Below are 26,436 nucleotides of genomic sequence, written 5' to 3'. Positions count from 1 at the left end.
ACAACCTGGGGCAGACGCAACTCTACAACTGGAAAAGGCTAAAGCTGCCTTAAAATATTTTTTTTTTAATTGAGGAAATCAATAGCTCTAAAACTTATCAGCTAAATATATATGTGGAGAGTGAAATGGTGGGGAATATGCTAGCAGGACTGACAAAATTTAAGCAGGAGAAATCAACAAATATGGAGATTATTAATCCAAAAACACAAAACATAGTCAGAGACAAGGACGATATAGCCCGAGTGTTTTTAGAGCACTACTCTCAGTTGTATTCAATGACATATAAGGTAGGGACGGATCAGATCTATAGATGATGAAGTTCATCTACCTACGGTATCTACCTATTTGGCGGATAAACTAGAGAGTGAAATCTCAGAGTTAGAAATTTGGGATACAGTTAAACTGATTGCCGGGGCAAAAGCATGTGGAGCTGACGGCCTTCCAATTGAATTTTATAAGCTTTTTGTAAAAGAATTGACTCCCTTTTTGGCAAAACTATTTAATGCTATTAGATTGGGAGAACAGGTCCCCGCTAGCTTTAAGGAATCCATCATAGTTAGCTTTATCAAAAAGGGTAAAGATGAGAAAGATGTCAATTCTTACAGGCCGATCAGCCTCCTTAACGCCGACTTTAAAATCCTTATGAAAATTAGGGCTCAGCGCTTTTTTCTGATTGCCCAGGTGTTAATTCATACTGCTCAGTCTGGCTCTGTCCAGGGAAGATCGATGGCCTCAAATACCGGGTGTTTATTTCACGCATTAGATTATGTATCTAACAATAAGGTCCCAACTCGAATCTCAATGGTTGACGCCGAAAAGGCCTTCGACCTGGTCAATTGGGAAGCTTTATTTATTAGTCTGTTAAAATTCGGGTTTTCTGAGGGAGCAGTGGATATGTTAAAAAATATTTATCACAATGCACAAGCAAGGGTTGGTAGTCACTGCTAACATGTTAGGGACTGTGAAGTAGAATAGAGGTACCAGGCAAGGATGCCCGATGTCCCCTATTTTATTCACTTTCTTTATCGAGTCCCTCGCATTAAGAATACGTGGAAAGTCTGATCTTAAACCACCCATACCATGATTGGCTAAAATCAAACTATTTGCTGATGATATTATTTTATATTTACACCCCGACAGATCAAATCTCGAACTAGCAATAGGTGAATTTAGCAGATTTGAATTTATTGGTTGGATACAAGATCAAACAGAACAAAACCGAGGTATTAGTCATGAACTCTGATTATAATTTTTTACCTGAAAATTTAAAAACACAAGCGCTAAAAAAAGAACCAATTAGATACCTAAGCATCTATGTATCCAATCAGTTCGAAAAACTATTTAGTTTGAACTACTCCACAATGTTAAATAAAATGTAAAATTTGCTAGATAAATGGATCTTATTGCCATTGACTTTGATTGGTCGGGTGGCCCTAGTAAAAATGTTGATTCTTCCGTTAATGATATTTCTCTTCTCAAACGTACCGTTAAGAATCAACTCTCAGTATTTTAGAGAGATTGATTTCATGATCAGGAGATTTGTCTGGAATAAAAGGTCCCCTAGGGTGAAATTGAGTATACTCCAGTTAGATGCAACGCAAGGGGGCTTAGCTTTACCAAATATACGTATGTACTACATGGCAGCAATAATGGACCTCACAGCACGTTTATTGAAGTCCAATGGTTTATTTGACATGATTTTTATAAAAAAATGATTCCGGAGGGTGGATATCAAGTTCCGATCTTTTTCAAAACAGCAAAATTACCAAAAAAGACTCGATATAAAAGTATGCGGGATTTTGTTTTTAGACTGCAATCGTTATTCAAGCAGGGAGGAGGCGGTTTTCATTATTTGAAATTGGAGGAGTGTAAGAGTATGGGGCTTCAGATACAGTTGAACAAACTTTAAAAGTGGAAAAATCTAGGCTTCGGTAATCTAGCTTCATTCTTTATTGCACAGAAACGTATTACTTGGCAGGAAAATATGGCCAGAACGGACAATAAATTAAGATCTGGATTTCTGGAATTTTTTCAGATTACGAATTTTATTAATAAATACAATTTATAGTCAGGCATAACACCTCTGGCTACTGCCTTGTATAATATAGGACTAACGGGAATAGGTAACTTCTACAAGTTTCTGAGAAAGGGTGCAGAATTTTCCTTAGTGGATGAAATCTTGGTTAAAATATCTCAGGAAACTAACTGCTCCTTCTCAAGACAGGAATGGGAACGGATTACCCTGGTAGGTGGAAAGACTCTTCGGGCAGCCAACTTTAATAGAATGTCTTTTATATCACGTTGACTGGCTTATTTAACTCCCAAAGCACTAAATAAGCGTTTTTCGGGAGTAGAGAATAGATGTTTCAGATGTCAGCATTTGGAGGGGAGAGACTGGCTTCATACATTTTATACATGCCCCAAATTGGTTAGTTTTTGGTCTCAAATTTTTTCCATAATTAGTCAGGATATTAACAAGACTATCGAGCCCGAAGCTGAGATTGCGCTCTTTGGTACTTCAGTGAAGAGAAGCGATTTGTCTAGGTCAGAAGAAGCTTATATGGCAATATGCACCTTGGTGGCCCGCTCCTTAATACTTCAAAAGTGGAGATCCAAGCAGATATCATCTTACTTTAAATGGCGGAATAGGATGAGGCGGACCAAAAATTTTGAAGAGACTTATGCCAAGAGAGCAGGATCTATGAGAAAATTTGCAAAAAAGTGTTTTAATAATAGTGAATTGTTAACCTCCATGTAATATGTCAATTTGGTGAATTTGTTTGGTCTGTACTTTATACTTTTTATTTCCTCACAGTAATGGGAGATACTATATATCCATTACTTTAGCATAAGACACTTTGGGCCCGATGTAGGTAATCCCGGATTACCGATTCTTAAATACCGAATCATACCGATTCAGTATTTTAAGAACTGGCAATCGGGATGTAGGTAATATTACCAAATTAATTACCGAATCGGTATGATTCGGTAATTAATGAATCGTTATTTACCGATTCTGGCCTTGAGGCCCATAGGAATCAATGTCAATTACCGAATCGGTAAATACAGAATCGGTACAATTACCGAATTTGCAAGGGTGTCACTTTGACACCCTGTTGCACCCCTGATTCTGGCTTGTGTGCCATGTGGCACACATACATGCCCTTAGGGCAGATGTGCATGTACACAGGAATCCATTATTTACCATGACATAGTATGTCATGGTAAATAAGGAATTCTCAAGGGCCGGTGGCACTGTTTTCAGTGCCACCTACATCACAAACTTGGGATTCGGTAAATTTACCGATTCGGTAATTTACAGAATCGGTAAATTTACCGATTCTGTAAATATACCGAATCGGTAAATTTAAGGCCCCCTACATCTCAATCACCAAATACCCGTCGGTAACGGCCGAAATCGGCCGTTACCGACCGGTATTTGGTGACCTACATCCGGCCCCTGATATATTCCACTAGTTCAGGGCAGTTAAGCTAACATTCTGTTTGGATCTGTCATTATATGAGTATCTTTGGACAGATTATAATGGTTCCAAATAGGTCTAGTGGAATGCTGTGATGGCACAATATGTCTGCATTTAGCACTTTTTGCACAAGTCACTTTATGAATGCCAATAGTTATATCCAGCACTTTAGCATAAGACACTTTATATATGCCACTAGTTCAGGCCAGTTAAGCTAACACTCTTGTTTGGATCTGTCATTACGTGAGTAGCCTTGGGCAGATTATAATGGTTCAAAATAGGTCTAGTGGAATACTGTGAAGGCACAATACGTTTGTACTTAGCACTTTTTGCACAAGACACTTTATGAATGCTAATAGCTCTGGCCAGACATGTTGAATTAGGGTTATTTATCACTATAATAGTGAAATGCTATTAGGAAATAGAATGTTGAAGGCTTATTTTTCTTTTAAGTGACATTTATGCTGTTGTGTATAAAAATGATTATTTTTTTTGAATATATGAAAATGTTATTCAATTTTATTCTAAGCCGCTAAAAACCCTTGTTAAGATATTGTTCTCGATATAAATGCTTTCCTTTCCTGTTGGTCCTCTGCTTTGCTCAATAAAAAATAAATAAAAAAAAACATTTTAGACAACACAGACCAGCCTACTTATTTTTACAATTGCTCCCGAACCTGTTTAGATGTTTGGTAGTGGCAAGATTTTTGAGGTCTGTCATCACTAGAAGGATGTTTATAACTGCTGCACCATAAATCCGTAATTGCTTTTATCGCATTTGTTTTTAATGAACTGACTAAATTTTTCTTTTTTAAATTTGTACTGAATTGTAAGCTTTTATGATTCTTTGTCTCAATCGAATACAGTTGAATTGATTTGATTTGACTTACACTATCTTAAGAACAAGAGCTCTGTTATTCCTTTCCTTATGTTTAAAGAGAGTATGGAACATTTCACATATTTACGTAAAATGTACGTAAAATCCTGAATAGGTCCTTGAGATAGGAATTTTTGTTTAAGGATTGCCATTGACCCCAGATGGCGGATGCCAGGTCTGAAATAAAAAATTATGGAGAACCTGGGCAAGTGCCCTTGTTGTCGGGGTCATAAGTACTGAGTGAGTTATCTTTTGTTGGAAGGTGTACTCTTCCTTGAGTAAAGGAGGAAGTTTATTTGCCCTGTTTTTATAAAATATGGCACTCAAACATGTGATGAGGGACTTCACCTGATATGTGGCCTCAGGTTTTATGATGTAGCTATTGCTACTGGTCAATTCTTGCAGAAGATTGTAACCTCTTACTTATTATCTTCACTTGTCAGTAGATTCAGACTGAGGGTATGGTTTCTACTCCCTGGTTTTTGATGGAATGATCCCAAATATGTTAGGATGGTGCTCAAAGGGGAGGCCTGGGGTTGTGATAGTTGTTCTGCAAACAGTACTTTATATTGTTGGTTGGTAAAATGAGATGCATGCTTCAGGGAATTGCTAAGTTTTTGTAAATGCTGCTATCTGGTATGAGAAAATGGGTTTGGGTTGCATGTTGCTCTAGTTGGGAAATTGCCCTAGTTGGGAAATGAGCTGCTGGCCTTGGGCAATACATTTCCCCCTATCAAATAAATATGGCCCTGGACTTTGCACTTTACAATGTTCCACCTGCTTATATGTCTTGGGTCATTAAGGATTTCTTAAATGTTCTTAATTGGTATGTGTCAATGTATGACCCTTGATTGAGATTTCAACGTGAAAGAATTTTTACATTTTATATTGTATGTCCTTTTATATCAGGCTGTCGATAAGTGTTGCTGAATTAATCAAAGTAATTGTGATGCATGGTTTTTATGTTTGTAATTGTGTATGTCAAATAAAGTCTATGTAATATTTCTATAAGAATGCATTTCTTAGTAATAAAGGTTTTTGACTTGATTTAAATAGAGATATATTTTTAACTGAATGAAATAGAATGGTACAGCGTTTGCAAAGGTTAAATATCAGACTCTCCCAGGGTGCTTTACATTCTTTTAGAGAATTTGTTTATGATAGCTCATACTGATGATATATCCTTGACATGGCTTTACTTCTTTTTATAGAAATTCTCCCACAATGTTCTCTTGGCCCTTTTACACCACATAGGTTATACCCACATGTAGAGTCTTTCAGCACGCCTATTATTCCTCGATGCCCTTTAATGCTTAGGGGCAGATAACGACCCCTTCAGGAAAGCATTTCTGCAGAATCAGTTCCGGAATGCTTTCTGAACGACTCAACCGTGAACAGCTCGAACAACTGATTAGGATGCATTGCATTTTGAACTCCTACCGAGTCAGTAGGAAAGCAATCCGCCAACCGAATAATCCGGAAATGCAGTAAAATAGCGTATCTGTCACAAAACAGACTCGGTGTACCCCGCGAACAGATGACGATGCATCCGACACGGTTTCTGAACCGTGTCGGGTGGTGTCACAAATGTTCATTGGAAACTAATAAAAACTGTCAAAACAAGCACTGATACCACCAAAATTCGCCCCAAAAATTCTCAAATATTAGCCACACCCATCAATCCACCTGTATAAAGTTCCAAAAACATTACCACAATCCTTTGCTCTAACAGAACTGCTGATAGCACACAGGATTTGCCACACATTTCCTGCTCCCCCCTCCCTGCCTCATACACTCACACTTCACCCACAACACAACTTTCACACATTTTAGCTGTATACAAATCTTACAAACACACACTCTTTTTCACACTCACCTTCACATTCACCCTCATCCTCACCATGCCCCCAAGAAAGCAGCCACGGTTCACAGAGAAGGAGTTGGAAGTGCGTGTAGATGAAATAGTCAGAGTAGAGCCACAGTTATTTGGGAACCTAGTACAACAGACCCCCTTTACCAGAGAAATAGGATGTGGGACAGGATAGTCAACAAGTTGGATGCTGAAGCACCTGTCCTCTGCACAATGGATGACATCAGGAGTAAGTACTATGATGTGCAAAGGAGGGTAAAAAAACTGCTGGCCAGAGAACACGCCCAGAGCCAGCAGTCTGGCAGTGGCCCTCCTGCACCACTCATGCACTTCACTTCTTGGGAGGAGAAGGTGCGTGCCATCTTTCTCCTGGAGATCGTCTATGGACTACCAGAAGCACCAGCGTCTAGTAAGTACGTACTCCACAGTCAAACAAAGTTACCAATCACACCTCTTTAGACATTACTGTAAAGGATACAGGTATACAAACGACTGTTAATACATGAAAAAAACTATAGTTAATGAGCCTGTGATGTGTATGTCATATTGATAAACAACGGACCTGCAATGAAATTGAAAATGCCTAAAATTCTTACCTTGTACATACTCCTTACAAACTCATAGCAGGTCTTTGTGCTCCAAACACCGGTCACCAGTCTAAACCATCTTGCCAGCATATTTTCACTCACTCTTAAGAAAGCTGAGTCACAGGTAGGCTGTTTGGGATGGATGGGAATGTGGGTGTGGGCACAGTCCTGAAAGGAGTTGTAGTGACTGCAAACACTCCTGCTCTCACAGAGCCCAACAAGCCCACATGAAACTGTTTTTCTGACAGTGAGCGGAAATGTAGTAGCAAGATGACTGACACTGCTGCATGGTGTCTGGAGCAGACGGTCTTGATGGGAGTTGCAGTCAACTCAAACAACAGATGCCAGTGTCAGACATCCTGAATGTACACTTCCCCTCATTGTCAGGACATTACTCTCCCTGGTAGCCTGGTTGGGCTGTCTGTGAGGAGGAGTGCTTGCACTGAATATATCTTCCAAAAGGATCTGTCCCACACACACCTTCCCACCCAGCTCAAACAGCACACTTGGGACTGACGGTAAGTGGAAATGTACTGGCAAGATGACTGACACTGGGGATTGGCATTTGGAGCACAAGGCCATGATGGGAGTTGTAGTAACCTCAGACCCCAGGCACCACTGTCAGACATCTTGAGAGTACACTACCCCTCATTGTCAGATTATCACTCTCTCTGGTGTGCTCTTTGAGGTGTGTGGAAAGGTGGGGGCATGTCTGATGGGAGTAGCAATGACAGCAAACACTACTCCGCACACCCATTCCAAATAGCTCATCTGGGCCTATGGCTACCTGACAGTGTGGGAAAGTGTACTTGCAAGATGGCTGACTGTGCTACATGGTGTTGAACTTGAAGCCAAATACCATCACGGCCCTGTAATACATAGACCATGCCCCAGTGTCAGCCATCTTGCCAGTACATTTCCATTACCTCTCAGGGACTGCTTAGTTCCAAGTGTGCTTTATGGGTTGCCTGGGAACACCGAACAGGAGACAGTAACAGCGGTATGTGTTGGTGCTGGGCACCCTGCTGGGCAGGAAGGTGCTGTTCCTTAATGTATATGCGCCTAATATAGACAATCCTAATTTCTTCGAGAAACTTCTTGTCCAGCTTCATCGTTATGATTATTATACATTATTCCTTGGAGGAGACTTAAATCTGTGGCTCGAACAGACTCGGGACTGCTCTAACCCAACAGACATTACCCCAACACTCTCCCTTATCGTGAAGACTGACCTCATCTATTCCTCTGACTTGCATGACCTTTGGCTCATGCACCATCCCCTGTTCCCTGTCTACACCTTTCATTCTGCACCACATTCAACTTACACTTGCATAGACTATATATTGACAAACGCACTGGGATGTCACTGGACCAAGGGTATAGATACTCTCCCACGCACTCTGCCGGCTCATGCACCAGTTTTGCTACACTTAGGAGTCCCACACTCGGCTCGGTGGGAACGTAGATGGTCCTTTCCAGCTTCTGCGTTGCTGGATGAGGTCTTCAGATCGCAAATAGAGGAGGCTATTACTGCATATTTTAATCTGAACACGGGCACGGTAGAGCACTAATCTATGTCTTGGGACGCCTTTAAAGCTTATATTCTGGGAGTTGTCATGTCTAAGCAGGCGGGTGTACTCCGGGCGATTCGAGGGAGCCTCGCTAAAGTCGAAGCTGAATTGGCATTATTAGATGTGGCAACACAGGACCCACAAGCCCAGCATCAACGTATTGACCTCCTTTTGGAATTTAATGAACACGCTGACAGGGAAGCGTCGCTGCTTGGCAAGTTTCATACATCTCGGAGGTATGGGGATGGGGGCACCCTGGAAAAACATTGGCACGTCTGGTCCATGCCACATAGCGGCAATACCACATGCAAACGATTCTTTAGCAATAGAAGGCACTGACATACTAGCGGAACTAGTTGCATATTATCGCTCTCTCTACTCCACCACTCTCCCCAAGGGCTTTTCTCAACACTTAGCATACCTGGAAGAGGTTGCAACGGTGTGGCTTACTAAAGGGCAAGCTGATTTTCTGGTGGACACCTCCACAGTGGAGGAAATTACGCTTGCTATAGATACCCTCACCAGCTCTAAAGCACCGGGATTAGACGGTCTCTCAGGTGTCTTTTATAAAGCTTTCAAAGTCAGTCTAGCGCCACAGCTTCTAGAGGTCTATGCTGAGGCCCTGGAGACGGATACCCTCCCCCATCCATGTGAGAGGCGGCTATCTCTTTATAGCTCAAAGCGGGTAAATAACCCACAAATTGTTCGTCATACCGCCGCATCTCCTTAATACAGTTTGAAAATAAAATCCTTGCCAAAATGTTATCCTCTAGATTGTTGTTATTGTTGGAGCAAATCATTTCCCCAGTGCAATCTGGTTTTATCCCTCATCGTTCCATGGCCCTAAACCTAAGAACTGTTTTTTCAGTTATAAACTGTATTGAACCTACTACACCTGCAGCCGTGCCCCATTTTAGACGCAGAAAAGGCCTTTGATTCACTCGAATGGCCTTTTCTTACTGCCACATTGCATAAACTAGGCATCCCAACCAATTTCATTGCACTAATTGCACTGCTTTATTCATCCCCTACTGCTCAGCTTCAGGTGAATGGCTCTTTGTCGTTCCCCATTCCGATTACACGTGGGATGCGACAGGGATGTCCATTGTCCCTGTTATTTTTCATCATTGTATTGGACAGACTGGTCCGAAACATATAGGAAAAACACATTTTTCGTGGTCTACAGATCCCCGCGGTCCCCCTGTTAATGTCCATGTATGCGGACGCCATTTTGCTTTTTGTGCGACAACCTAACTATAACCTACGACCCCTCATAGAATAGATTGGCCGATATGGGGACATGTCGGGTCTAAAAATAAACTGGGACAAGTCAGTCCTTTTCCCTATCACAGATGTGGCCGTGGCAGATGAAACCGAGCAACCCCTGCGGAGGGCAGGTGACACCACTAAATACCTTGGAGTTCACCTCCACAGAGTCAAAGAGCAGGTCATTTGCTTAAACTATGGCCCTGCAACTGAACAACTTACTGCACAGATTGAGCGGTGGATTGAACTACTCCTATCTATTGCAGGTCGCATCGTCCTCATCAAAACTATACCTCTACCACTCAACATTGCCTTCTTTAGTCAACTGGTCTTTACTTATCGTACTGATCTGGGCAGGACGTAGGCCAAGAGTCTCCTGGGACACTCTGACACTCCCATAGAGTAGTGGCGGGTTTGCGGTCCCTGACTCCTAGTTATATTTTTTAGCAGCGCAGGCACAATTTGCCTATCATTGGTTCCATCTGGATGCCCGGATTCCCTATACGAAACCAGAACATGAGCCTGCAACCCCCACGCCATTTGAGGCCCTGCTCTCAAAGGGCGTACCACTAGATGAACATGACATTAAACCCATTTCTACTACCTGCTGGGTGTGGCGTAAACGTAACATTTTGCTGGGTGACAGCCCTCTTTATTCCCCGGCCATTCCCCTATCCAATAACCCATTTCTCCCACTTACCTCCGAAAAGGCAGTTCAGCACACCCTCACCAAACTAGGCTTGGACACCCTTGGTTCCTTATTCTCCAAGGACCGAGCACACACCCTAAAAGAACTGTCTGCACGTCCTGGAATGACATATATGGACAATTTCATAGTTGGCAGACTCTTGAGTACACTTCACTCCACTATAGCTTCCTTCCCGTCCCCACTGGCAGACTTCACCCCACTCACTATACCTATATCTGACAAGGAAGGTACACATTTGGTTACAAAACTGTACAAGGCTTGCATGGCGCTTCAACAGGTTTGGGACAGAGGGGTCTGACAGCGCTGGGAAGAGGACTTGGTTCACTTGTTAACAGATCTAGAATGGGCGTTCTGCCTCGAACAAACACGGCAGGTCTCTCCCAATCATAGGCACAAACTTCTCCATTTCAAATGTATACATAGGGTGTACATCACCCCATGACAACTAGCCAGATTTGACCATACCAAACCATCCAATTGCCATAAGTGTAGAACACTAGACTCTGACTTTGCACATATGATGTGGACGTGACCCCGAATCATGCCCTACTTGACAGAGGTATTCCAACCAAAAGCTAAAATAATCGCCGCACCCCTCATTCCCTCTCCACGACTCAGCTTGTTGGGGTTGGTCAACCATACTAAACCTTGTTACCGTAGATTTGTGGCCATTGCCTTGATGCTTGAAAAAAGAGAAATAGCGATACATTAAGGGGCTAAACACAGACCTACGAAGGCGGCATGGATACGTAGCATGTCCCATTGCTGCTTACAGACTGATATTTATGCCTCACTTGAACCTCCAACCTCGCAACCCAAAGACATATGGTGCGTCTACTGCACGTATTTGCAACAGGTTCTTGACACTGCCCAAGCATCAACTACAGAACCCATGAACCCCCTGTGAACGATGAGAACAGACTTCCCCCTACTGCCACGTGACACCCAAATACAAATTTGCTTGCTTGAATTCAGTGGCAAAGTGAGCAAGGGACTCACGTCTGAGTATACCCTGCTACACTTATGGCGGCCAAAAGCGGTACAAAAGGGGGTGGTGATGGACGGAGCATCTGAACCAATTAAACACTCACACCCAGTCAAAAGATCTGGGTTTAATCCATCACCGTTCTTTAGCCCACTCTGCCACCCCAGTTCAGACATGGCAATATGCAAATCAGTCTGACCCTGTGCCTCATGGGAACAGTCCAGCCCGAACTGCCAAGCCATGCCTTCCCTGGACCGGAAACAAGCTTCCGAGGAACAATCTTAGAGATCGATTGGTCCACACGCGACCACCGGTGGAGATGAAGGAATCAGGCATCCCGCCTGGACATTACCCGTGTGGAGGTTGTACAGTGTTTTCGTTAATGAGCAAAACCAAGACGGTCACACGATCTAATGGCAAAACATGGCATCTAAATAGGTTTAGCAACTGCAATACCAACAATGTCATCTGGTTAACTTGCCCGTGTGAGATGCACTATGTAGGCCTCACCACGAGAAAAATCAAAACTAGAATCCAGGAACATCTGAGCACGTTAAAATCAGGCAAATTAACCAAAAAATTGGTGCAGCATTTCATCACGCGAAAACACCAACCCAGGTACCTGCGGTGGATAGTGATGCAGAGAGTGATGGGAGACCAATTCAATATGGAGAGCAGATTATTTAAGAAAGAGGCACGCTGGATTTTTCAAGAGGACACGGATCAAAATGGTCTGAATGATGTCATAGAGTAGAACAGGATATCTGTCCCTTAGACCTCATCTATATTGTACGACCGCATAAACTCTGAGGAAAACAGAGCCGGGTTCAGGCTCTCAGCTACATATTCAGTGGGTGTCATCTAAGGGTAAAACATTCTCTGGAAAAATGTATAGCATTATGCAAACGTAGCTATCATTGGAACTCACAATCTAGCAAGTCAGTACAAAACAACACAAATAAGATATGCACGCAGCAGTATAGAACATCCCCTTATGGTTATCCCTGTGCATTGTGAGTTGGGCCTCCATTGGAAGCGCATAAAAATCTACTAACAGGCATTCCAGTAGAGGACACTTATCTATTTACTAACTTCACTCATGGCCCAGCACTCCAGTTCAAGATGGCCGCCCATAATTCGGCACTAACAAGTCACATTCATGCCAACCATTCCATTGCTATCTGAGATATGGGCCATCATAGCAAAACGTGAGTGTAGCCGTGAGTGGTATCTGCGAGCTACCATGCAACAAACATCATGAGAAAATAATGAGGTAATATTAGAGAATATTGAAACTTGGGAGGCTCAATGAAGACGAGTACAACATGAGATTGGCTTTAGATAAGACATTTAGTAAAGTGCTTGAATTTTTGCGAAGATAGGCTTTAATTGGTAGTGCTTGTAATTTTTGCTATGATACGCTTCATTTGGGAGAGGTCTAACTACGATTTTGGTTGAGGTAATAGCCACACATATGGTTATGCGCTCCGTTCCAAGATGGCCGCCCGTAATCTGGCACGCACAAGCCCCATCTGTGTATACCACTCTCACGAGAAGGGGGCAGACTTGCGAACGCCGGAACAACGAGGCCACGGGTCGGCGTCTTAAAGACAGGAGCTGGCTTGGAAACCTCAACGGGGATGAGCGGAGGCCATTCTTCCTGCACGAATACCGGTAAGGCTGACTGGACGAATGTTGAGAAGGCTGTGGTTAAAGGCATGAGAGGAGCCTTTAACTTTGACTATGCGAGTTGGCTGAATTGGCATACTAGCTTTTTTATGCCTGCAGTAGCGCGTCCCATACGAAAGAAGCATGGGTGCAAATACACCTGAGAAGCAGGCTTATGAGAGGGTGTAAGAAGGCTGTGGATGAAGGTGTGAGTCTTTTTTTCATTTTTTTTCATTTTTTTAAAGTCAATTATGAGAGCTGGCTGAACAGCTATACCAGCTGCATGTGTTCGGTAGCAAGGCATCTCGCATGAAAGAAACACGGGTGCAGAGGCGCTTGGGATATAGGGATATGAGAATGTGAGAAAGCATGCTAATACCGATTTGAAAGATATGATACAATACGAGTGGCACAGTTGGCCCAAATCCTTTTGTGCAGTGAGCATGTTTCTCTCTCATCATAGAACTGACCGAGGGCAGTTTCTAGGACCTGCATCGAAGCAACAGGTTCCTGGCAACCCAGATTCTTCTACGGGGGTACTAGTAGGCGTGAGTACAGCAGCCACCTGGTAAATAACAAACGATATACCTAGCAGGTTAATTACAACTGTTGTTGGGGGTCCCAACCAAGATACATTGATTAAACGAATGTGTGTGATTTTATTTGTGTACAACCACAGGTACAATAAATGGAGAATCAAAACGTGCAGAGATAGCGCAGACCCAAAACTCTGATGAAAATGCCAGTAAATACAACTAGGCAATGAAACATGTTGGTTTTTAGTAGAGTGGGCACACAGAATGGAATAAAGTTAGTCTAGCCAGTGTAGCCTAGCTCTTTTTAAACGGTGGTGGGACCAGATCTCGATGATAGAGTTTGGCTATCCACATTGGGTCACTTACACAGAGCACTTATAAGGTTTTTTTGTCTGCACAGTTTATTATCCCCTTTATGTTGTAAGTTGGCAGATGCTGATGATGAGAACGTGAGGACACAGGTGAGTACCAGTCTGTTAATTCCTTCCCGAGTTTTGCTCCCGTGAGGCTCTGCCAACTCCCCTCCCCCCTTTTTTTCGAAGGTAACATCCTCTTAAAAGGGATAGTGAGGGTAGCTGGTTGCCACAATATTGTTGCACACATGTTTTTAGCTTTGAACCTGTGACTATATTGAGCACATTGAGACAGGAAGGTTTATATATATATCCACTGTTGAGTAGGTAATAATAAAAATACATCGGAGATCATTGATTCCACATCATTTAGGAGCAGGTCCTTTGTTGTTGAGAGGGTATAGAGTGGGGGCGACCTGTTTAAACCCCGATATTCCCCCTATGGCTCCTAGTAGTTTAGAGATAAAAATGTCAGCCAAACATACCAGCTGGACATTGATAGAGTGGTAATGTTGCAGTTACGATATGTCTGCTCATTTGCTTCTGGTGGGACCAATGCTACGTGGGTGCCATCAATAGAGGCAATAACATGTTGCATCCGTCCCTAGGCATGGCATTCTCCCTTGATGTCTGTCAACTCTCCAGGTGTCAGGAACTTGATGTACAGGTCCAGGTAATGCAGCAATGCCTCCAACACATTCCGAAAGACAAGGCTTAACATTGGTTGGGATATTCCACCTGATGTTGCCACTGTGTATTGGAATGAACCTATAGCTAAGAAATTCAATGCTGTCGTCAACTTCACCTTGGGAGTCAGTGCAGTTGTATATGTGTGACCAGGCTGACAATGCGGTGACAACTGCTCACACAACTCTTCAATTATTGGACTGGTTGTAGAATTGGGGTTTAAGACCCAGTGGCGCCAGGGGCACGCCCAAAGTCTTCGGGTTCCACCTGTCTTAGAATACAGAGACACGGGACTCTTCTTGGTGGCGTCAAAGATCAAATTTATTGGCTGCAGCCAGTAACAGAAGTCCTAGAAGTCAACACGGTATGAGTTCTCAGGAGACTGCTCAATTTTACAAAGCAAGTCGTCCCTTTTTATGCCAAAAATCACATTCCAGACAAATACCTAACATTTACAAACTGTCCAATCACATGTATCCACACCCAAAGTATCGCATGACGGTAAAACCCACTTTTCAGTTACCCGGCCCATGATGAATCATTGGTCAAACCCTTCTTAAGACAGGTCGAACGAACCCATAATAAAAAAGGGCACATCCCCATCATAAATAGACCAAAAAGAAAGGAGCAGATACAGGTGTGAGTAGGATAAGGCATATTTGTGTGCAATAAAGTTTTACGATGTCCTGTGCTCTGATCCTTAATCTTGATCAGCTAAAGGGCAGGAACTGGTTTAACAAGGTCAGCTTCAGGCAACAGGGTCAGTTCACTCAGGTCAAACAGGAGTTAGCACGAACTGGAGGTACATGTACTTAAAGGACTTGTTCAGCCACAGTCATCGGCCTATGTGAGGGCAACCACAAAATGGCTGCCATACACAACATGGAACCCAAGGGTTCAGAATGAAATCCCTAAATACGTAGTGAATCCATCAGTCTAACATGACGAAAACACTCATACTTGCCGCACTAAATGGTTACGGTTCGCTAATATCAAATTCATAACGAAACCATGACCTTTATGGAACGGGTTCAGAATTCACGGAACCTCAGACCCTCCTTTTGCCCTTACATAGGCAATAACCTAAACTCCCGTCAATCTGAATCCAGGTCTATATTCATCAGATCATCAAGATGTTGCTGGAGCATAATCCTATTACTTAGTACCTCTCTTGGGACAGGTCTCCTTGCACATGTAGTAGCACAGAGGCCACATATAGCAGGAGCGCACTGCACACAAAGACAAAACAGGAAAAGAATCGCTAAAGCCATCCCAATGATCATCAGAATCTTCCATCCCCAGGTCGATAACAGTTCCCAAAACCATCCAATCAACGACCAATCTCCTTTGTCCACATGTATAGACTCGGAGATCTTATGTAACCTGGAAATGGCCTCGTAAACTGTCGGAGCATTATCTGGGATAAAAACGCAGCAACTCGATTGGATCACTTTACATACTCCACCTCGATCTGCGAGTATGACGTCTAAAACCATACGATTTTGTAACGTCATAAGGCGATCCACTTGAAGCTCAGCTGGCAGATTACTAAGGGCACCAGCAGTTTCGTTTATGGTGGATTCAACCACTCTCGTCAATCGTCGTAAACCTCTACTGTTAGCCATAGGTCCCCAAAACGGTAAGAAACACTTAAAGAAGTCTCCCATTTCTTGTCCAGCAGTATCTTCCTGATCGAAGACACCTCTAACGACTCTCGTCTTGTGGTAATCTGAAGCAACAGTATACGTAGGAGGCAACAAGTATCCAACATAACACGTTCCCAAAAAATCAGGGGGCAACCATGTATATGCTCTGTTGTAACAAACAAAATATGTGCCCTTAGCTGCCAAAAACGGCGGGGAAGATTGAGACGTAAAAACGTACGTCTGAGTACAAACACTCTTCCCCAGCTGAGCTTTCGGATTTTTGCCAATACCTTGCAGACAAAATTGACCTCGGTGGGGTACGACCCAAATCGGAGGTGACCTCTTTCATTTCTGCCTTTCACTCAGACTAACACTGTAACCAGTCGTGTTCCATCCAACATAAGCCGCTAACTCTTCCTTAGAAATAGTCCTATACGTGTCGATATCTCTGCTCATATTCATAACTTCCTTCACCAAAGCTTGATTACTTAAGTTATCTCTCATGGAATGTAGAGGATAAACTTCCAGGGCGTAAATGAACATAGTCTGAAAAGCCCATATTGACCCATTCTGACTAAACGGTAAAATCAGATAAGGAACAACTCTACCTGTAGTATGTGGCATAAGACCATACACCCAGCAATTAGTAATGTTCACTACCAACTGATGCTGGTGTAGTAGCTGTATGAATGTGTTATGTACAAATTCTGACCTTCTAATCTGCTCGTGTTCAGGTAGGACATGAAAAGAATGCACAGAAGTAGCAGTAGAAAAAGACATAGGCTGGGAGGTGGGTGCAGAAGTCAATTGGGTAGCGAAAACAATCCCACCCGCCAATGCTAACGTCATGCTTAAAAACATCAGGACACATGTTATCAGAAAACATTTGCTGTACATTAATTTACACAGTTTCATTTTAGAGTTCTTTCTCTCGGCAGCTCTCTATGTCCCAGGAAACTCCACCCTCTAACCGTGCTGTTCGCGGCAGTTGGTTTTTCCGTGCTAAGGAATGCGTCTGTCAGTCCAGGGAATGCCCTGAAACCAACCAGAACCGTCGACCTTGTGTCTATGGCCTGCAATCCCAAGTCTTTACACCGCGACCCTACAGCTAAGCTCGGATGGCAGCTCGAAAAAGAAAAATAGGCCAAACCAGTTTCTTGGATGAGAGAGTGCAGTTCTCCAAAAGCAAAAGGAGGAAAAAAATTAAACTTTAATTGTCAATTGTTTCTCGGTCGTAAATTATAACGGCCTTTCCCAGGCACTGTGTGATCTGTGAATAAAAGTTCAGGCTCAGTGGTGTCCAATCTCAATTGTGGAGGTACAGCTGCTTGTAGAATGTCGTCGTCCTCTCGTTCAGAATTTGTCCCTACTAGATGTGCATCGCTAAACGGCATGAACTTCGGTACTCGTTCTGTCTCTGAATCACCAACACCATCACGGATCCACTGGTCGTACGGCAGAGGTAAAGGCACCCTTTTACAATGTACGCCGTGAATCCAATTTTTCTTCCCGAAGACCTTCACCGAAGTTCTTGTGGACAGGAGCACTTGGTGGGGGCCGGTCCAGCGGGGCTGCTTTTTTTTGGTCCGCTGAAAATTCCTCACTAGGACCCAGTCACCGGGATTGATGGTGTGACCTGGATCAACAGATGCTGGTGGCAAGTTATCATGAACCTGTTGATGCAAGACACGCAATTTAGCCATCAAATCATACAAATAGTCCACCAACACAGGATATTTGATGTCACTAAACTTCACTGGCCTCGGCACTCCCCACACATTTGCCGGACGGCCAAAAACAATTTCATAGGGACTAAGGCCAATCCGAGAATGTACTGTAGTTCTAGTTGACAAAAGCGCCAACGTCAAAGCATCTGGCCATTGAATACCAGAACTTGCCTGAATTTTGGCTAACTTTAGCTTCAAAGTGCCATTGTAACATTCCACTAGTCCAGCTGATTGGGGGTGATTTTCAGCATGGAACTTCTGTTGGATTCCCAAACCCTCACACACTCTCTTCATGATCTTCCCTACAAACTCACTTCCGTTATCACTCCACACCATCCTTGGCAATCCGAACATAGGGAAATATTCTTTGAGCAAGACTTTGGCTGTGGACGAGGCAGTATTGTCTTTTAGGGGGTATGCCTCTACCCATCTAGAAAAGGCACAAACAACTACAAGGACATATTTCAGGTTGTTACACCTTTCCATGTGGATAAAATCCAATTGCAGAACCTCAAACGGACACGTCGGAGGCGCAAAGTGACCAGCTGCAGTTGGAGTTCCCTTGCCAGGATTATACATCAAACACACCATGCAATTCGTGACCACATTCTCCGCACATTTGGGAATTCCAGCATTCTGCCATACTGGAGCCAACAACTTACAAATCCCTTTCACACTGATGTGAGACAAACCATGTGCCATAGTAACCACTGCAAGCACGTACGCATCTGGCAACATCCATCTTTGGTGTTCTGACAATTCAACCCAACAGCCAGTCGAATCCAATCTACCCGTAGTTTCTCTCCAAACATTCTTCCCACTGTCTGTAGCTTCAGCCTATATTGATTTCACACTCTCAATCGTATCTTCGCACATTCCAACATCACCAATCCATCTCGCAGGGCCTGCAACATACATTCGGCTCATCAGATTTCTTGCTGTGTCTTTCGCAACTTCATCCGCAAACGCATTACCACGGCCAACATTATCCGTAACCTTCCGATGAGCACTACACTTCACAATCGCAACTTGCTTCGGCAAAGTAAGTGACTCGAGAAGTTCATTCACCAACTGTCCATGCTGAATCTTAGTCCCATGGGATGTGAGGAATCCCCTTTCTTTCCACAAACGTCCGAAACTATGGGCAACACCAAACGCATACTGACTATCGGTATACACATTCACTCTCTTTCCTTCAGACAAAACACATGCTCTAGTCAGTGCAATCAACTCTGCTGCTTGCGCAGAATTCTGTGGTATACGTGCTGTCTCAACAACTGTATTTAAAGTTGTGATAGCATACGCTGCAGTCGTCTCACCATTCGGAAGCTTAAAACACGAACCATCAACCCACAGCAGACCATCCACATTCTCAAAAGGAGTGTCTTTTAGATCCACTCTAGCTTTTGTTTCTTCCTCTGTACGAAGAAAACAATCATGCTGTTCTTGAGCATCCGTCTCTGTAGAGATCGGCAATAACGTAGCTGGATTCATCACGTTACATCTTCTGATGTGGACGTGGCTAGCCAACAGTGTCAACTCGTAGCCTGAAAGACGTGCACTAGTAAGGTGCTGTGTCTTAGTCCTGTTTAATAAGGTATCCACTGCATGCGGAACCATCACAATCAACGTATTATCCATCACCAGTCCAGCAGACTGTCGGATAGAAACAGCCGCTGCCGCTGTAGCTCTCAAGCAACTCGGCAACGCTCTAGCTACCGGATCTAACGCTGATGAAAAATACGCGCATGGACGCTGCTTGTCCCCAAAAGATTGTGTCAACACTGACAACGCACATCCCTCTCTCTCGTGCACATACAACGTGAAAGGCTTGTTATAGTCTGAAGTACCCAACACAGGAGCAGAACACAATGCATCACGCAACTCAGAAAAACTTTTCTGACAATCGTCAGACCACGGAAGAGGATTCGGTGTATCTTTACAAGTCAAAAAGCCAACAGAGGTTTCGCTAATAGAGAGAAATTTGGAATCCACTGTCTACAATACGACGTGATACCCAAGAAAGCACGTACTTCTCTCTGTGTGCTTGGTACAGTCATTTCGCAATCACTTGAATTCGTTCTGGGGACAACCTTCTTCCCTCCTTTGACAAGAGATGACCTAAGTAGGTCACTTCTTGGCAACAATACTGCAACTTAGAAGGTGACACTTTATGATGCAAGTCTGACAAATGTCGCAACAAAGAAAGAGTAGCTTCTTTACAAGTTTTCTCATCATCAGCGGTCACTAACAGATCATCCACATACTGAATAAGAGCAGCACCAGCAGGCAACACAAGAGTATCAAGTTGAGTTTTCAAAGCCTGGCTATAAATAGAAGGACTTTCGCAATAGCCCTGAGGAGCTCTCTTAAACCGGAAGCTTTGGCCTCCTAAAGAGAAGCCAAAAATATCTCTACTTTCCTCGGCAATTGGAATGCTGAAAAAAGCATTCTTCAGATCTATAACCGAAAACCAGGCAGCTGAAGCAGGAATCAAAGTCAACAAAGCAGTAATATCCGGAACAACTGGAAACTGTGGCACGACAATCTTGTTAACCTCTCTAAGATCGATCACAAACCTATAAACAGGTGGCTGAGTAGAGTCAGTGCGCTTCAGAACAGGCAAAACGGGACTGTTACACACATTGCCTCTAGTTTCTTCAATCACATCTTTCTCAATCAAATCATAGATGATCGCTAAAAGCGCTCTTTCACCATCGCTAGAAATCCTATATTGGGGGATGCGCGGCAATTTAACATTCGCTTTAAGCGTTACAACGTAAGGTGGAATCTCCAAAAGACCCACATCATTAGGACCAGTAGCCCAAAGAGTATCAGGGAGAGAACGCAATTCCAGTGGAAGCCGATCTTTAGACAAATACATCGGAGAGATCACTTTCTAACCCAATGCAAACTGTACTCCCGAAGGAGAACAACGTAATGTTGCATGCAACCTTTTCTACAAATCCAAACCCAACAAATTCTCACCACAACCTGTCGTTAGAATGAGAGGTGCTTCCAATTCACAAGGCCCTATAGAAAGAGACAAGGGACTAGAAACTGGGTTACGAACTGGGGCGCCAGAGAATCCTACTGAAACATTAGTTAAGCCAGACAAAGGTGCGCCAGGGAGTTTGGAGTGCATGATAGAACTCTTCGCTGCACCAGTATCCAAAAGAAAAGGCTATACCACACCCGATGTGGCTACTGCAACATAAGACCCACTCTGATCTACTGGAACCAACACTACTCCCTCTCTTTGTCCATAGCTGTCCTAGCAATCATTATAGACAGCATTCACACTTTCGACATAATAGTCATCAGCATAGTACTGAGGCGACCGACCAGATGTCATTTTCTGTTGATCAAAGCAATTCATAGAATTTTGTGGGGGAAAGGAACGTTCGTTCTGAGGAAACGTACCACGTCCTCTACCCCTTGACACTTGTTGAAAACCACCACGACCTCTCGGGGCCGGCATACCACTCGCACGTTGTCGCAACACAGGGCACTCATTTTTATAATGACCTTCCTCCTTACAATACGCACACTGATTCAAACCCAAGGGTGGTCTTGGAGGAAAATACCCAATGTTCTGTTGCGGTCTCTGAAATGGCGGAGGTTGCTGAAACTGTGGGCGTTGCTGTGATTCTTGCTGATTCGAGCGAGGCGGATACGCCTGCTGCAAAAGAACCTTCGTCTTTAAGTCTTTAGTCTTTTTCTCTACTCTATCTTTCTCTCATAGTACTGTGCAGTTGCCAATATCTGGGCCGACGAAGAAACAGCCCAAGAACTTTCAGAATCTTTCAACTTATTACATAGTTCAGGCAGTAAGTTAAAGACAAACTTATCTACGAACAATCTTTGCCCACCTTCCGTACTCATATCCTGACCACTATGATCTATAAATGTCTCTTCAAACCTAGTGAAGAAATCAGATACACTTTCGTCCTTCTTTTGCTTACATGCTGCTAACTTGTCCCAATTTACTCATAACGCTGGCATCATCGTTTTCATAAGATCTATAATTCTGCCAGGTAGATCTGCCACTAAAGCCTCAGGTTTAGCACCACCAACCTGTCTAGCGTCTGCAGCAGCAATATTGAGCCATGTGTCACCTAATTCAACTGCATGATCCTCATGACGAATTTTTGCCCACAGAGGTTGAAGTACTACATTACCCAACAGCATATCTATGTCGGCTAAATTCATGATGCATGCGTCAACTGTCTCGGACAATTCTTTGTAATAGCCAGCTGGATTTTTACGGGGATCAGGTAAAGACTGTTTAAGGGCCAAAACTTCTACTCTCTTCCATGGCACATGTACCCATACTCTTTGAAAATGTGCTGGTATAGCTGGGGGAACATTATTCGGACCAGCAGCTACCGCATCACGCCACACTGGAGGAACTTCTCTCATCGGATACTGTCTCACTTTCCTCCTAACTGCGGAATCAGGCTCAAACAGTCGCTGAGAAGGGAAACCGCTCCTCAACGCAAGTACCATCGCAACTGCATTCTCAATTCCGGGACCCACTATCGTCCCTTTCGCAAACTCAGACTGGATATTTAGCAATTCTACAGGGACTGAACCCAAATCATTATCTTCACATTCCTCACGAAGGAAAGTACACATAACATCAAAAACGTACCTTTGTTTCGGTGCCTCCCACTGTTGGAAGACATCCATAACTGATTGTAAGTTATACCACGAAACATTCGAAACCCATCTGCGAGCCAAGAGATCTAACACTGCCCGTTCTTCGGGACCAGGAAGCTGACTACGCATTTATTTACGTGCAGAAACAGGGGTCATACTCAATGACCCAAAGAAAGGAGACAAAAGACCAGTAACAGTATCAGTCATTCGTTGTCGAGCAGAAGGAGAAGCTGTCATAAGGACAGGAGACAAAGTATTTTGAGGTGATAGAAGCGTAGGGTTAGTAGCAAGAGAAGTTGAAGGTACAGGAGAATAAGGCAAAGTAGTTCCAGACAAAACTGATAGCAAAGTCGGCGGCCCCAGAGGAGGCTGCGCCGTAAGAGGAAGAACCAGCTGAGGAGGAGCCGGTGGTGGAACAGCAACAGGAGGTTGTGCACCTGGAGGTTGCGGAGGTGCCGTAGCACTCTGTGCACAAGGGGGTGGTAGTCTCAACAAATACAACATCAAGGGATCCTTCTCAGGGTCCTTTGTTACATTCTCAAGAAGAGATGGCAAAGCTGGATAACATTTATCAATAGCCACATTATGTTGCCTATCTGACATCTCCATTGCTTTATCTTCTTCGTTTTCTTTAAACTGCCTAGCAGCTTGCATTATTGATACATCCTTTTCTCTTTTATCTCTTTTAGCTTGTTTAATTTCTCGTGTCTGGCTTCTTTACGCCAAAGGCGAAAGGAGTCAAACATTGCCGGCCGGGCTTTCTTCCTAAAAAATTTAGTTTCTAAATTGTCTAAAATCTCTGTATTAAAGCTACCATGATGTGGCCATTTTAAAACACCGTCGTTCCTAGTGTATCGGACCCATACTTCATTAAACGTAATGGGACCCATGCCGTGTTTAGAATAAAGTTCATAAGTCGGAGTTCCAACTGGAGGTATCGGACATGAATCCTCCAAACGGGAATCCCTGTTGCAACCACAACCAAACCAAGTACCAAATCTGCTACGATTAGGCATCTTCGCTCACTAATCGAGCTTCAAACTTCAAGGGATTATCTACAACGATAGTCTCGCAAATATACGAGTCCCTTGGCTTTGGAAATTGCAATTTTCAAATCAAAACTAAGGACCAAACAAACTAAGAACCAAAGGACCAAAAACTAAGGACTGGGAGCGACCCACTTATACTTAACTGAGGTATAAGTCACGCCACCAGAAGACCCGTCTATCGTCTCGCCGTACAAAGCATCACAAATGGGTCCAAGACAGGGCGACAGTCAGGGCAGCAGTCCTTCGTAGCCGCCAGGAAAGCGGGAAGCCTCCCAGAAAAGACCTTCAGTCCACATTCGACATGCCGGGGTCGATGAAGTGGTGGCCGTCCTCCAGAATTTCCTCACAAAGCTCCTCACGATCTTCAGGCTTGGACCGGTACCGCTGAAGTCGCCCCACGTTGGAAGCGCCAACTGAAGAACCGGGTTTTAAGACCCAGTGGCGCCAGGGGCACGCCCAAAGTCTTCGGGTTCCACCTGTCTTAGAATACACGGGACTCTTCTTGGTGGCGTCAAAGATCAAATTTATTGGCTGCAGCCAGTAACAGAAGTCCTAGAAGTCAACACGGTATGAGTTCTCAGGAGACTGCTCAATTTTACAAAGCAAGTCATCCCCTTTTATGCCAAAAATCACATTCCAGACAAATACCTAACATTTACAAACTGTCCAATCACATGTATCCACACCCAAAGTATCGCATGACGGTAAAACCCACTTTTCAGTTACCCGGCCCATGATCAATCATTGGTCAAACCCAACATTCTTCTTAAGACAGGTCGAACAAACCCATAATAAAAAAGGGCACATCCCCATCGTAAATAGACCATAAAGAAAGGAGCAGAAACAGGTGTGAGTAGGATAAGGCATATTTGTGTGGAATAAAGTTTTACGATGTCTTGTGCTCTGATCCTTAATCTTGATCAGCTAAAGAGCAGGAACTGGTTTAACAAGGTCAGCTTCAGGCAACAGGGTCAGTTCACTCAGGTCAAACAGGAGTCAGCACGAACTGGAGGTACATGTACTTAAAGGACTTGTTCAGCCACAGTCATTGGCCTATGTGAGGGCAACCACAAAATGGCTGCCATACACAAAATGGAACCCAAGGGTTCAGAACGAAATCCCTAAATACGTAGTGAATCCATCAGTCTAACATGACGAAAACACTCATACTTGCCGCACTAACTAGTTACGGTTCGCTAATATCAAATTCATAACGAAACCATGACCTTTATGGAACGGGTTCAGAATTCACGGAACCTCATGGTGAAACAGTATTTACCAATGGAATCCCATTCTTCCATGGTCTGGAGGTCTGGAAAGGGCCTGTAGACTGGAGGTCATCTGTGATACCTACATGTAGAATGTAAACTCAGTTGGTGTTAGTTCACAATGTACAAAGCAACAAGCATTGAGACAAACTGAACAGGAAATCTGAATAAATAAAGCTACAGAACATTGGAAATACGCATTTCAATTAAAAAGGATGACCTTAGATACATATCACAGCATTATGGCACTTCCTAATAATGTTACGAAGGTATGGTGACACAGCAATTGGAGTGCTGTACTGTAAAAAGTCTCTGCTGTCTTTCACCGTTCATGTGATCAGGCATCACATACTCCACATCAAATAAGCCGAGATATCAGTTTGCAAGAAGAATTGCATGGTTAAAAGGTACCCACAATAAGATCATGTAATGCCAGATATGTTGGACACCACATCATACAGCGTCTCACAATGTGAATCATGCACTTTACTGTCACAGCGTGGACACTGTCATGTTGTCATGTCTTTAATACACATACAATCACATACACAAACCATGAAAAATTTAGGTGTTGCATATATATGACAACATTAATCCACTTAAGTCTGGGAAACAAAGATACACTAGAAATTCAGGTAACAAACACAAGCTGATGTGGCTGCATTATGTCACAGTCTACTCACACAAAGGTAAATGCTTCATCCATGACTTAAACACCAAACATTTACAACCAGAAGTCACACTGATTGCATACTGGGTCACACATGCGCAAAATGCAGTGAATTGGTCAGAAATGGTCTAGCATATCCCCAAAAATGCATTGGCACTGTGACCAAGCCGAAGTGGGTAAATTTTTATCATTTTGTCTTTAGGCTCAAAATCAGTGTGTCATGTACCCCTCAAGGTTAGCTGCTCATGGGAGTGTGAGATATTCATGTAAAGATCCATTTCATCTCTAAACAAATGATTCCACACATGTAATGCACAACAATACATCCGTTGCAGAATTCTCTGCTCTGCCGACCGATTATTGAAAGGACGCCGTAGCCGCATCCAAACTGATTCAGACACAGCCATTGGCTGCAAGTTGTTATGGTAACAGACGAGGGTGAGTATTCAAAGGACACGATACCGCATACTAACCAATTCAGATACAGCCATTGGCTGCTAATTATTATGGTGACAGATGCGGGTGAGTATTCAAAGGACACGGTAGCTGCATCCTAATCAATTCCGACACAACCATTGCTTGCAAGTTGTTATGGTGACAGATGCAGGTGAGTATTCAAAGGACATGGTAGCCGCATCCAAACCGATTCTGACACAGCCATTGGCTGCAAGTTTTCATGGTCACGCGTTTCGGTTTGTATTCTCATCGCGTGGAAACCGACTCTGTAACCTTCCGTCATCAATGTATCAAAGTCAATCGCAGTACGACAAAGATTTTTTTTAACATCACAATAGGCATCTCCTCTGTAGGCAATGTTATGCAT

This window comes from Lissotriton helveticus, chromosome 4_1 (assembly GCF_964261635.1).
Source record: "Lissotriton helveticus chromosome 4_1, aLisHel1.1, whole genome shotgun sequence".
Lineage (NCBI taxonomy): Eukaryota > Metazoa > Chordata > Amphibia > Caudata > Salamandridae > Lissotriton > Lissotriton helveticus.
Note: the sequence above shows the minus strand (reverse complement) of the source record.